The following is a 15,398-nucleotide window of genomic DNA, read 5'->3' as shown; positions in this document are numbered from 1 at the left end:
GCACTATTTGTGCCCAAAGCGGGGTGAAGGCACCATTCCTGGAAACATTGCAAGACCAGGTTGATGCCTGGAGCGGAGCAAGAAAGCCCCTGAACCATCTCCGTGTCCCAAAAATCATTTTAATATTCGGTCCCCCGAAGGGGACATTCCAGATATTAAACTGATAAGAACAGATACTACACTTGATCTGAACCAAAAGGCCGAGAAGCGATAGCCCATGTTTTCCGGCTATATCCCGAGTTATCCTTTTACCCTTAATGAGCTGGTAAAATTACTTAGGACGTTCGTTCATTTTACCTGCCTGTATCCTTTCATGTACCGTTTTTGCTCTCCTAATTTCCTTAAGTTCCCAGTCCACATTGCGACCCCGGCCCCGGGTCACTGGCCGCGTGGAGTTTGCACATTCTCCCCGGTTCTGCGTGAGTCTCACCCCACAACTCAAAGATGTGAGAGGTAGGTGGATTAGCCACCATAAATTGGAAAAATAATTGACAACTCTAAATTTTAAGAACTGTGTATTTCATTGTAAAACAAAAAAGAGGCTGTCAGAGACCCCAGAGATTGTCCTACACGGTGAATCTGTGCAGTGCAGAGTCCAGGAGGCTGCAATCCGGTGTCACAGTAGTTTGCACGCTTGCCTCAGCGCGCCAGCAACCCAGGTTCAATTCCAGCCTCGGATGTCTGTCCATGTGGAGTTTGCACTTTCTCTGACACGGTTTCCTCTGGGTTCTCTGTTTTCCTCCCACAGTCCAAATATGTGCAAGTCAGGTGGATTCGCCGTGCTAAATTGCCCTTTAGGTTAGTTTGGGTTGCGGGAATGTGGATAGGGTGGCGGTGTGGGCTTAAATAGGTTGCTCTTTCTAAGGGCTGGTGCAGACTCGTTGGGCCGAATGACCCGCCTTCCGCTCTGTAGGGATTCTATGATTCTATAAAGAATCGTAACCTGCATTCGAGCCTGACGTGGGATTTCGAAACAATCCAAGGCGAATGGCACAGGCAGATTGGCTTCTGAAGTATAGCTTGGGTCAGTGGGTGTGGACAGTGGTTGGGAAATGAAACACATACATGTTCGGCTGCAGGGCAGGTGCATGTGTCCGTTGGAGCACCAGGTTAGAACGGAAGAGCGAAATATTACTCCAGACTATATCTGGATGTGTTCAGCAGAGTGCACTGGGGACACGCAGATCTCGTACAGCTCAGCTTGATCTGTTTTTATGAACAATAGAGCCAAAAATGACACAGAAAAGTCAGTCCAAAGTATATCTCGACGTAGTGCACTGATGTGTGAACAGCAGTGTGGATAGGAAGGCAGAATTGTCCTTCTAAAGTTCACCAGCTTCTTTAATATAGAACAGTCGGCTGGATAGGAAAACAATTATTATTCCTGAGCATTGCTGGATATGGTATTGTGGAAAGTCCGGTGGATTGGGACACTAACTAAGGTGGGATTTATGCAGTCGAGCAATTGGGGGCAGAGGATCTATCCATTTCTATCATTTAAAAAAAATATTTATGACGTTGAAGACTTGTTTAAATTCCCCCTAACCTCCTGCGCTCCAGAAAGACGAATCCCAGCTTCTACACACAACTGGGTTGCAGGACAGCCACATCCATCGTCACAGGGATGTGTGGGGCGGGCGGGACCATGAGGAACGAGGGCTCACCACTGCGCTATCCTTCTCCCAGTTTTACTGGTGCTTCCAGTCCTATTTTCAGCCTGTCTCACAACTGGCGTGTCCCGTCCATCGATGAACTGTTTCATCCCTAAGCTGAGGGCTTGTAGGTGAATATCTCCCGGTAGAAGGTCTCAAATGCCTCGTAGACATTTTTTGGCTCTGCCACTGGATTCGGTCTGCTGCTTCTCATCTGAGCTATTACCCCCGTGGCTGCCTGCTTTCTCAGCTGGCGAACCAGCAGTGGCTGGCTTTATCTCCGTGTTCGTAAAGGGTCTCCCGTACCTGGCGGAGTTGCTGCAATGCTTCCCTCGTGGAGAGCAGATCAAAGTCCATTTGTAGCTTTTTCCTCTCCGCCAGGAGTTCTTTGGTCGGGCCCTCAGAGTATCGCCTGTCTGCCTCCAGTATGGAGTCCACAACTGTCGCCTCGCCGCCCTCTCTACCTTGTCTCTACGTGCGTTCTTGGCCATGATATCACTCCTGATCACAGCCTTCGTGGCCTCCCATAGCGTGAAGGGCGGGACTTCCCCATTCTAGTTATTAATAATATAGTCATCTGTGGCCTGTGATATTTTCTTGCACAAAGCATTCTGGGCAAGTCGGGCCATGTCCAACCTCCATGTGGGGGGCGTGGTAGCAGGCATTGAGCAAAAACGTATTAATCTGGCTGCATATTAATATGGAACCATATTGATATGGAACAGCATTAATGTGGCTGGATATTAATATGGAACATTATTCATATGGAGCAGTATTAATATGGCTGCATATTAACTTGGAACCGTATTAATATGGAATAGTATTAATATGGCTGAATATTAATATGGAACAGTACTAATATGGAACAGTATTAATATGGAACCATATCTTCACAGCTCCAGGGTCCCAAATTTGATTCCTAGCTTGGGTCACTCTCTTTGCGGAGCCTGCATGTTCTCCCGGTGTCTGCGTGCATTTCCTGCGGGTGCTCCGGTTTCCTCCCACAAGGCCAGAAAGACGTGCTTGTTAGGTGAATTGGACATTCTGAATTCTCCCTCTGTGTACCCGAACAGGCGCCAGAATGTGGCGACGAAGGGCTTTTCACAGTAACTTCGTTGTTGTGTTAATGTAAGACTACTTGTGACAAAGATAATTATTATTAATATGGAATGTGGCTGGATGTTAATATGGAACTGTATTACTATGGAACAGTGTTAATATAGCCGGATATTAAAATGGCCAGATATTAATATGGAACAGTACTAATATGGAACAGCGTTAACATGGCTGGATATTAATATGTAACAGTAATCATATAGAACAGTATTAATATGGAACACTACTAATATGGAAAAGTTATAATATGAGCGAGTATTAATATGGAACAATGTTTATATGCTGGACATTAATATGGAACAGTACTCATTTGTAACGGTCTTAAAATGAAGCAGCACGAATATGGAACAGTATTAATATGGAACAGTATTAATGTGGAAGAGTATTAATATGGAACAGTATTAATATGGAGCCGTTTTAATATGGCTGCATATTAAAATGGAGCACAATTAATATGCTGGATAGAAATATGGAACAGTATTATTTTGGCTGGATCCCGTTCAGTTTTTGGAAGGGCATATACTGGCCTCGGGAAAGTTGTTTTTTAGGTCTCCAAAGCAATTCGCTTTACATAAACATGTTTAATGTTTAAAAACATGATTTATTATCGGGCACATTTTAAGTCCGATTACAGTAGGGCACTTTTAATTGGTGTGTTACTGTAAGGCTGTTTAAATAAGGTCCGTTTGACTGTCGGGCACTGTTTAAATACATTTGCTTGACTATAGGGCACTGTTTGAATGCATTTGGTTTACTGTAGGGCACTGTATAAATGCATTTGATTTCCTGTAGGGCACTGTTTAAATGCATTGATTTACTATGGGCACTGTTAAAATGCGTTTGATTTATTGGAGGGCACAGTTTAAATGCATTTCATTTACTTCAACGCACTATTTAAAAGCATTTGGTTGACAACAGGGCACTGTTTAAATTCATTTAATTTACTGTAGGGCACTACTTATATGCGTTTGAGTGTTGGGCACTCTTTAAATACATTTAGTTAACTGTCAGAAACTGTTTAAAAGCATTTCGTATACTGGAGGGCACTGTTTGAATGCATTTGATTCACTGCAGGGCATTTTTAAAATGCATTTAGTTCACTGTAGGATACTGTTAAAATGCATTTGATTTATTGTAGCGCCTGTTTAAAAACATTTGATTTACTATGTCACTGTTTAAATGCATTTGGTTTACTGTAGGGCACTGTTTAAATGCATTTGATTTAACGTAGAACACTGTTTAAATGCTTTTGATTTACAGGAGGGCAATGTTTAAATGCATTTGAGTATCAGGCACTGTTTAAATGCAATTAGTTTACTGGAGGGAACAAAATGCATTTGATTTACTGCTGGGCACTGTTTAAATGCATTTGATTTACTGTAGGGCACTGTTTAAATGCATTAGATTTACTGTAGGATACTGTTTAAATGCATTTGATTTATTGTACCGCCTGTTTAAAAACATTTGATTTACTATGTCACTGTTTAAATGCATTTGATTTACTGTTGGGCACTGTTTAAATGCATTTGATTTACTGTAGGGCACTGTTTAAATGCATTTGATTTACTGTAGGGCACTGTTTAAATGCATTTGATTTACTGTGGTGCACTGTTTAAAAGTATTTGTTTTACTCTTGCGCAGTGTTTAAACGCATTTGATTGACTGTCGGGGCACTGTTTAAATACATTTAATTTATTGTCGGCACTGTTTAAATGCATTTAATTTACTATAAAGAACTGTTTAAATACATTTGGCACCGTTTAGATATAATTGATTTATTTTAGGCCACTGTTCAAATGTATTTGATTTACTGTAGGGCACTGTTTAAATGCATTTAATTGACTCGAGGGCACTGTTTAAATGTATTTGATGGACTGTTGTGCGCTATTTAATTATATTTGATTTACTGCAGTACACTGTTTAAATACTTTGGATTTATTCTGGGGCACTGTTTAAATACATTTGATTTACTGTCGGGCAGTTTAAATGCATTTGATTTACTGCAGGGCACTGTTTAAATGCCTTTAGTTTGCTGCCGGGCACTGTTTAAATGCACTTGACTTACTGGAGGGCATTGTTTCAATGCGTTTGATTTCGTGTCGGACACTGTGTAAACGCATTTAATTTATTCTAATGCGCAAATTTAACTACTTTTGATTTACTGTCAGGCACTGTTTAAATGCAATTAATTTACTATAAATCACGATTTAAATATATTTGGCTCACTGTGGGGCACTGTTTGAATGCATTTGATTTACTTCATGGCACTTTTTAAATGCATTTATTTTCCGGTAGGGCACTGTTTAAACGCATTTGATTTATTGCAGCGCCTGTTTAAATACATTTGATTTACTGTGTCACTGTTTAAATGCATTTCATTTACTGCAGGGCACTATTTAAATGCATTTGATTGATTATAAAGCACTGTTCAAAAACGTTTGGTTTACTGTAGGGCATTGTTCAAATGCATTTGATTTAACTTAGGGCACTGTTTAAATGTATTTGATTTACAGTCAGGCACTGTTGAAATGCATTTAATTGACTCGAGGGCACTGTTTAAATACAATTGATGGACTGTTGTGCGCTATTTAATTATATTTGATTTACTGCAGTGCACTGTTTAAATACTTTGGATTAATTCTGGGGCACTGTTTCTGTACATTTGATTTACTGTAGGGCACTGATTAAATGCATTTAGTTTGCTGTAGGAAAAAGAAAGGGAGAAAGAAAGAGATAGAGAGGAATAAGAAAGGGAGAGAGACGGAAATGAATGAGAGAGAGAGAAGAAATAGAAAAGGTGAGAGAACAAAGTAGAAAAGGAAGAATAGCCCCAGCAGAACAAAGAGAAAGAGAAAGGGAGATACAGATCAGGGGAAAAAATAAAGAGAGAGAGTTTGAACTTCAGAAAATAGCCATGAAACATGACAGTCAGTTAAAATTGGTAGACGCAAAGGGAAACGTACAGTTGGATGATAGTGATGAGGATAGTGAGAAAGAGCGTCAAAGTTGAAGGCTTGGTGGAATTTCTTTTTAATATGTCCAAGCATTGCCAAGGTTTGACGAGAAGGAGGTAGAAGCCTTTTTCATTTAATTTGATAAGGTGGCTAAACAAATAAAATGGCCCCAGGACATGTGGGTATTACTGATTCAAACAAAGCTGGGAGGTAGAGCCAGTGAAGTGTTTGCATCACTACCGCAGGAGGTATCTGGGACGTATGAGGAGGTGACAAAATCCATCTTAGGTGCATATGAACTCGGGCACGAAGCTCGCTGACAAAGGTTTAGAAAATTAAAGAAAGAATTTGGTCATACATACATGGAGTTTGAAAGGCTCAAACAAATTAATTTTGATAGGTGGATAAGGGATTTGAAAATAGACCAAACGTACAAAGCTCTCAGAGAAATTATACTTTTGGAGGAGTTTAACATTGAATTCCTGATGCATTATGCACTCATGTGCATGAACAGAGGGTTAACATTGCGAGATTAGCAGCAAAATGGCAGATGATTATGAATTAGTTCATAAATCAAAGCTTGGTTTCCGACATCAGTTTCAGCCTGTGAGGGATAGAAACTGGGGACATGAGAAATACTCAAGTGGTAAAAGTAAAGGTGATGTGATGGGATATAATAAGGAGAGTGTACCTCAGAGTAAAAATCCAGGAGGTTGGAAGAGACATGAAAAGGTTCAAATGTTTTCACTGTAATAAACTAGGCCATGTCAAGTCACAGTGTTGGTGCTTGAAGAAAAGCGCTGGGAAGGCTGATGTGGTAAAACAGGATAAGACAGTGGGGGTAGTTAAAGTGGTAAAGGAAAGCCCAAATGAAGCGAAGGAGTTGCAAAAGATTGTACACCTGATCAAGAGGAGATTTATCAAATGGTGCCAGATCTCTTTAAAGAATTTACTTGTGTTGGTAAAGGTTACTCATGTGTATCATGAGGAGTAGGTAAAGAAGTCACAATTTTAAGAGATACGGGAGCTAATCAATCTTTAATGGTAGGAGATGAGGAGTTATGTAGTTTGGGAAGAATGCTGCCAGAAAAGGTGGTAATATGTGGAATTCAGGGTGAGAGGAGTAGTGTTCAATTATATAAGGTAAGGTTGGAAGGTCCAGTGAAGAGGCGTGAGGTGGTAGTAGGAGTAATAGAGAAACTATCTTGTCCAGGAATACAGTTTATCTTGGGTAATGATATAGCTGAATCGCAGGTGGGAGTGATGCCCACGGTGGTTGATAATCCAGTGGAAAATCAGACAACTGAAGTGTTGAAGTATTTTTCCGGATTCTGTAGTTACAAGTTCGCAAAATCACTGGTTAAGACAGGAGGGGAATTCAGAGAGTGAAGATGAAGTTGAAGTGCAATTATCAGAAAGGATTTTTGATCAGATGGTTGACAAAGGTGGAGGGTGAGGCGGATATTTTTAGTTCAGGAAAATTGGCAGAGTTACAACAGAAAGGTGTAGAAATAAAACGGATGTATCAGAAACATACACGGAAGAGTGTATAACAGAGTGTTATTACCGTAAAAGTAATGGCTTGATGAGAAAATGGAGACCTTTACATATGCAGGCGGATGAAAAGTGGGCAGAAGTTCATCAAGTAGTATTGCCGTTGGGTATGGAAAGGAGGTGTTGCGAGTTTCACATGAGGTACCAGTGGGAGGTCATTTGGGAATAAGGAAAACTTAAGCTAAAATACAAAAACAATTTTATTGGCCTGTCCGCCAGAAAGATGTAATTAAATGTTGTCAGTCATGTCACACATGTCAAATGATAGGGAAACCACAAGCAGTGATAAAAGCAGCGCCCTTAATACCCGTTGCAGCATTTGAGGAACCTTTTCCAAGGGTCCTAATTGATTGCGTAGGACAACTTCCTAAAACAAAATGTTGGAATCAATATCTTTTGGCGATAATGGAGGTGTCTACTAGGTTTCCGGAGGCGATCCAGTAACATTACAGCTAAAAAGATTCTGGAGGAATTCCTTAAATTATTTACTAGCAATAGACGACCCACAGAAATACAACCGGACCAAGGGTCAAATTTTACCTCCTGATTATTCAAAGAAGTTATGGATAGTTTAGGAATAAAACAATTTAAATCAACTGCGTACCACCCAGAATCGCAGGGAGTATTAGAAAGGTGATGTCAGAAATTAAAGACAGTGTTGAGGGCTTAGTGTCACGATTATTGAGAGGATTGTGATAAAGAAATTCCATTCGGACTGTTTGCAATTATGGATGCACCTACTGAGTCAACCAAATTTAGTCTTTTGAACTAACCTTTCGTCATGAGGTACGAGGGTCACTTAAATTGAGTAAGGAAAAATTGGTGCGTGAGTAATCAGAAATTACATTATTGGATTACGTGTCAAATTTTAGGGAACTATTAAATAGAGCAGGTCAATTGGCTAGACAACATTTAAAAGTTGCACAAAATGCGATGAAACGGGTAGCGGACAAGAAATCCAAAGTTTGTAGTTTCGCCTGTGGAGATCAAGCTTTAGTATTGTTCCAAGTGGGAGGTGAACTTTTAAAAGCTAGGCTTTGTGGACCATATCAGATTGAAAGGAAATTAAGTGAAATGAATTACGTGGTAACAATACCAGATAAAAGGAAGACTCACCGAGTGTGTCATGTGAATATGCTTAAAAGGTGCTTGGAAAGGGAAGGAGAGAAAAAGGTTTTAATGATTCTAACTCAAAATGACCAACCAAATCCAGATGACTGTGAATTTGACACACCTCAAATTATATTGGAAAACGGGGATGTTCTTAAAAATTGGGATAAATTGTAGAGTTACCTTCCAGATGAAAAACGGACTGACCTGAAAGTTATCACATGGGCAAGTTTGTGGACATAAATTGGGAAGTACTAAAATGGCTATACATGATGTAGATGTTGGAAATGCTGTTCCAATCAAACGACATCCATGTAGACTTAATCCTTTAAAATTGGCACAGGTTAACAAAGAGATGGTGATTATGCTTTAAAAAGGCATAATTGAAGTGGGTTGCAGCCAATGGAGCTCGCCCATAATGATGATACCAATACCAGACGGTACCCAAGAGTTGTGTGTAGACAATAGAAAGGTTAATGCAGTTACAAGAACGGGCTCTTACCCTATCCCACGTTTGGAGAATTGCATTGAGAAAGTGGGACAATCAGCTTTTATTTCCAAACTGGATTTACTTAAGGGTTACTGGCAGGTACCTTTATCCGAAAGGGCGAAGGAGATTTCAGCTTTTGTGACTCCAGATGGTATATAACAATTCAAAGTTATGCCATTTGGCATGAAAAACGCCGAACCACGTTTAAATGGTTAACTAACAAAGTTGTTTCAGGATTACCCAATCGTGTGGTATACATCGACGATCTGATAGTTTTCAGCCAGACATGGAAAGAACAGTTGAAACGTCTGATGGAATTATTCGATCGACTTCAGGAGGCGGGTTTGGTGATAAACCTAGCCAAAAGTGAATTTGGAAAAACCCAAGTCACTTTCATTGCGAAGTTTCCGATACCCTCAAACGTCGGGAAATAATGCGATTTCTTGGCATGAGTGAATTTCATTAAACATTTAAGTAAAATTTCATGTTGAAAGTGACTGTCAATCGAGAAGGGCTTCAGTTGAAGGAAGAAAAACACAAATGGACTATATTATTATCCCTGTTTGCGTGTGTTGTTTTTAGAAACGCAAAAGTGTGTTTACTTCGTGCATTTCTTAAAGGATAGTGACAAGGTGAAAAATGAAACCATCTTGAAGTTGATGGTTTATATTTTTTCTTGGGCGGAGATGTCATGTGAGAGTACCTTTAAGAAATGGGTGCTTAAGAAATGTACCTTTAAGAAACGGGTGTTTATCAGTGATGTCAGAGTATGGGTGGAGCTGGGCTGTCTGGCAGCTTTTTACTTTCGTTTTAGGCTGTTTGCTGCAGGGTGTGTTTTAGTCTCAGTGTTGGAGCAGAAGCCAGACAGAGCAGGTGTACTCTTGATCTCTCTGCCATGAAGCGTCTATCTCTTGATCATTTGGTGAAGTCAGAATTATAAACGTTTTCAGGAGTGACGTTAACCAGATGTGCTTCTGTTTAAGGTTCTGTTTTTTGTAAGTCTTCTGGATGTTAAAAGGACAGCGTAAGCATTACTTAGTGTTGTATTCTTTGGGGGTTGTAGTTGAATTAATGGTTGCTAAGAAGTTCACTGTATGTTTTAAAAAGGTTAACTTAAATTCATAGAATAAACATCGATTTGTTTTTTAAAATATATTTTCCATTTCTGCTGTACCACTCCTGTAGAGTGGGCCGTGTGCTCCCCATACCACAGTCTATTAAAAGTTCTGGGTCAGGAGCGTGAGGTGAACTTCATGATACACTTTGGGAATCTCTAAACCCTGGCCCAGAACAAATAAGATTGATGTACTGTAGGCACTATTTAAGTACATTTGGTTTATTGTAGGACACTGTTTAAATGCGATTGATGTACAGTAGGGCACTGATTAAATGCATTTGGTTTACTGTAAAGTACTGTTTAAGTGCCTTTGATTTACTGTAGTACACTGTTTAAATACATTTGATTTAATGTCGGGCACTGTTTAATTACCTTCAGTTAACTGTCGGGCACTGTTTAAATGTATTTGATTTACTGTAGGGCACTGTTTAAATGCATTTGATTTACTGTGGGGCACTGTTTAAATGCATTTGATTTACTGTAGGGCACTGTTTAAATGCATTTGATTTACTGTGGGGCACTGTTTAAATGCATTTGATTTACTGTAGGGCACTGTTTAATTCCAAATGATTTTGCATCAGGGCACTGGTTAAATACGTTTGGTTTGCTGTAGGGCACTGATTAAATGCATTTGATTTTCTTCAGAGCACAGTTTAAATGCATTTGCTTTAGTGTCGGGCACTTTTTAAATACATTTGATTTACTGTGGTGCACGGTATAAATGCATTTGATTTACTGGAGTGCACTGGATAAACGTATTTGGTTTATTATAGGCCGCTGTTTTCATGCATTTTATTTACTCTGGCGCGCTGTTTAAATGCATTTGGTTTACTGCAGGGCACTTTCTAAATGCATTTGATTGATTGTGGGCCACTCTTCAACTGCATTTGTGTTGTGCATGGCAGTATTTAAGCACATTCAATTTACTGTAGGACACAGTTGAAATGCATTTGGTTTACTGCAGGGCACTGTAAATGCATTTGATTTACTATAAAGCACTGTTTAAAAACATTTGGTTCACTGCATGGAACTGTTTAAATGTGGTTTATTTACTTTGAGGCACGGTTTATATGCGATTGAAAAACTGTAGGACACTATTTAAGAGCTTTTGGTTTACTGGAGGGCACTTTGTAAAAGCGATTGATTTACTGAGGGCACTGTTTAAATGCGATTGATATACTGTAGGGCACTGTTTAAATGCATTTTATTTGCTATAGGGTGCTGTTTAAATGCATTTGACTTACCGCAGGGCACTGTTTAAATACATTTGATTTTCTGCATGGCGCTGTTTAAATGCATTTGACTTACTGTAGGGCACTGTTTAAATGCATTTGATTTACCGTAGGGCACTGTTTAAATACATTTGATTTTCTGTCGGCCACTGTTTAAACACATTACATTTTTTGTTGTGCACTGTTGAAATGCATTTGGTTTACTTCAGGGCACTGTTTCCCGTATTTCACGTACCGACTCCCCGAACAGGCATCGGAATGTGGCGACGAGGGGCATTTCACAGTAACTTCCTTATGACAATAAGCGATTTTCATTTCATTTCACTGTTTAAATTTGTCTGATTTACTGTAAGACACTTCAAAGGCATTTGGTTTTTGTCGGGCACTATTTAAAAGCATTTGATTTACTGTAGGGCACTGTTTAAATGCATTTGATTTACTGCAGGGCACTGTTTAAATGCATTTGATTTACTGTAGGGCACTGTTTAAATGTGTTTGACTTACTGTAGGACACTGTTTAAATACATTGGATTTACTCGGGGCACTCTTTAAATGCATTTGATTTTCTGCAGGGCCCTGTTTAACTATCTTTGATTTACTGTCGGACACTGTTTAAATACTTTTTATTTACTGGAGGGTCCAGTTTAAATGCATTTGATTTAACGTAGATCACTGTTCAAACGCATTTGGGTTACGGTAGGGCACTGTTTGAATGCATTTGATTTACTGTAGGACACTGTTTAAATGCTTTTTATTTACTGTAAGGTTCTGTTTAAATGCATTTGGGTTACGGTAGGGCACTGTTTAAATGCATCTGATTTGCTGTAGGACACTGTTTAAATACGTTTGATTTACTAGAGGGCACTGTTTAAATAAATTTGATTTACAGTAGAGCACTGTTTCAAGACATTTGATTTAGAGTCGAGCACTGTTTAAATGCATTTAATTTACTCTAGGACCCTCTTTAAGTACATTTGAATTCCTGTAATGCGCTGTTAATGCTATTTGTTTACTGTCAGGCACTGTTTAAAGGCATTTGGTTCACTGTAGCGCACTATTTTAAAGCATTTGATTTTCTGTAGCGCACTGTTTAAATGCCTTTGATTTACTGTCGAGCACTGTTTAAAAGCATTTTCTTTAATGTAGCGCATTGTTCAAATTCATTTGGTTTCCAATTGGGCACTGTTTAAATGCACTTCATTTCCTGTAGGACACTGTTTAAATACATTAGATTTAGTGACGGGCACTGTTTAACTGCCTCAGTTAACTGTCGGGCACTGTTTAAATGTATATGATTTACTGTAGGGCACTTTTTAAATGCATTTGATTTACTTCAGGACACTGTTTAAATCCAAGTGATTTTACATTAGGGCACTGGTTAAATACGTTTGGCTTGCTGTAGGGCCCTGATTAAATGCATTTGATTTTCTTTAGAGCACAGTTTAAATGCATTTGCTTTAGTGTCGGGCACTTTTTTAATACATTTGATTTACTGTGGTGCACTGTATAAATGTATTTGGTTGACTGTAGGGCACTGTTTAAATGCATTTGATTTACTGTAGTGCACTGGATAAACGTATTTGGTTTAATGTAGGCCACTGTTGAAATGCATTTTATTTACCCTGAGGCGCTGTTTAACTGCATTTGATTGACTGCAGGGCACTTTCTAAATGCATTTGACTGAGTGTGGGCCACTGTCCAACTGCATTTGTGTTATGCATGGCAGTATTTAAGCACATTTAATTTACTGTAGGGCACAGTTGAAATGCATTTGGTTTACTGCAGGGCACTGTAAATGCATTTGATTTACTATAAAGCACTGTTTAAAAACATTTGGTTCACTGCATGGAACTGTTTAAATGTGATTTATTTACTTTGAGGCACGGTTTATATGCGATTGAAAAACTGTAGGGCACTATATAAGAGCATTTGGTTTACTGGAGGGCACTTTGTAAATGCGATTGATTTACTGAGGGCACTGTTTAAATGCGATTGATATACTGTAGGTCACTGTTTAAATGCATTTTATTTGCTATAGGGCGCTGTTTAAATGCATTTGACTTACCGCAGGGCACTGTTTAAATACATTTGATTTTCTGCATGGCGCTGTTTAAATGCATTTGACTTACTGTAGGGCACTGTTTAAATGCATTTGATTTACCGAAGAGCACTGTTTAAATGCATTTGACTTTCTGTAGGGCACTGTTTAAAAGCATTTGGTTTATCTTCGGGCACTGTTTAAATACATTTGATTTTTTGTTGTGCACTGTTGAACGCATTTGGTTTACTTCAGGGCACTGTTCCCCGTATTTCCCGTACCGACTCCCCGAACAGGCATCGGAATGTGGCGACGAGGGGCTTTTCACAGTAACTTCCTTTGAAACCTACTTATGACAATAAGCGATTTTCATTTCATTTCACTGTTTAAATTTGTCTGATTTACTGTAAGACACTTTAAGGGCATTTGGTTTTTGTCGGGCACTATTTAAAAGCATTTGATTTACTGTGGGGCACTGTTTAAATGTGTTTGACTTACTGTAGGACACTGTTTAAATCTGTTTGACTTACTGTAGGACACTGGTCAAATACATTGGATTTACTCGGGGGCACTGTTCAAATGCATTTGATTTTCTGCAGGGCCCTGTTTAACTATCTTTGATTTACTGTCGGGCACTGTTTAAATACATTTTATTTACTGGAGGGACCAGTTTAAATGCATTTGATTTGACGTAGATCACTGTTCAAACGCATTTGGGTTACAGTAGGGCACTGTTTAAATGCATTTGATTTACTGTAGGGCACTGCTTCAGTGCATTTTATTTACAGTAGGACACTGTTTAAATGCATTTGATTTACTGTAGGACACTGTTTAAATGCATTTGATTTACTGTAGGACACTGTTTAAATGCATCTGATTTGCTGTAGGACACTGTTTAAATACGTTTGATTTACTGGAGGGCACTGTTTAAATAAATTTGATTTACAGTAGAGCACTGTTTAAATGCATTTAATTTACTCCAGGACCCTCTTTAAGTACATTTGAATTCCTGTAATGCGCTGTTAATGCTATTTGTTTACTGTCAGGCACTGTTTAAAGGCATTTGGTTCACTGTAGCGCACTATTTTAAAGCATTTGATTTTCTGTACCGCACTGTTTAAATGCCTTTGATTTACTGTCGAGCACTGTTTAAAAGCATTTTCTTTAATGTAGAGCATTGTTCAAATTCATTTGGTGTCCATTTGGGCACTGTTTAAATGCACTTGATTTCCTATAGGACACTGTTTAAATACATTAGATTGAGTGACGGGCACTGTTTAACTGCCTTTAGTTTACTGTTGGACACTGTTTAAATGCATTTGATTTTCTGTAGGGTACTTTAACTGCATTTTATTTACTGTAGGGCACTGTTTAAATGCATTAGATTTAGTGACGGGCACTGTTTAACTGTCTTTAGTTTACTGTTGGACACTGTTTAAATGCATTTGATTTTCAGCAGGGCACTTTAACTGCATTTTATTTACTGTAGGGCACTGTTTAAATGCATTTGCTTTAGTGTCGGGCACCGTTGAAATACATTTGATTGACAGTCGGGCACTGTTTAAATGCATTTGGTTTACTGCGGCACACTTTCTTCATGCATTTGATTTAGTGCAGGGCACTGTTCAACTGCATTTGTATTGTCTAGGGCAATATTTAAGAACATTTGATTTACTGTGGGGCACAGTTGAAATGCATTTGATTTACTGTAGCGCACTATTTAAATGTATTTGATTTACTATACAGCACTGTTTAAATACATTTGGTTTATTGTCGGGAACTGTTTAAATGTGATTGATTTACTTTAGGGTACGGTATAAATACATTTGAGTTACTCTAGGGCACTGTTTAAATACATTTGATTCACTGTAGGTGCACTGTTTAAATGCACTTGATTTATGTCGGGTACTGTTTAAATACATTTTGTTTGCTGGAGGACACGGTTTAAATGTAATGATTTACTGGAGGTCCCTGTTCAAATGCCTTTCGTTTACTTTAGGGCACTGTTTATAAGGAAAAAGAATAAAGACACGTACAGCACAGGAACAGACCCTTCGGCCCTCCAGTCCCGTGCCGACCATCCTGCCCGGCTAAACTACAATCTTCTACACTTCCTGGGTCCGTATCCATATATT

The 15,398-nt window shown here is 38.9% G+C and overlaps 1 non-coding gene across 1 annotated transcript; it reads right to left on the bottom strand.

Moving 5' to 3' along the window:
* Positions 1-22: 22 nt before the first annotated feature.
* Positions 23-212, bottom strand: LOC140397889 (U2 spliceosomal RNA). Its single transcript, XR_011937312.1, has one exon. It is a non-coding gene; the product is annotated as a U2 spliceosomal RNA (small nuclear RNA).
* Between the last annotated feature and the right edge of the window lie 15,186 nt (positions 213-15,398).

The sequence above is a fragment of the Scyliorhinus torazame genome, chromosome 20 (assembly GCF_047496885.1).
Source record: "Scyliorhinus torazame isolate Kashiwa2021f chromosome 20, sScyTor2.1, whole genome shotgun sequence".
NCBI classification, from domain to species: Eukaryota; Metazoa; Chordata; class Chondrichthyes; order Carcharhiniformes; family Scyliorhinidae; genus Scyliorhinus; species Scyliorhinus torazame.
The sequence above is the reverse complement of the archived record's forward strand: the minus strand, read 5'-3'. Positions and strand labels throughout refer to the sequence as shown.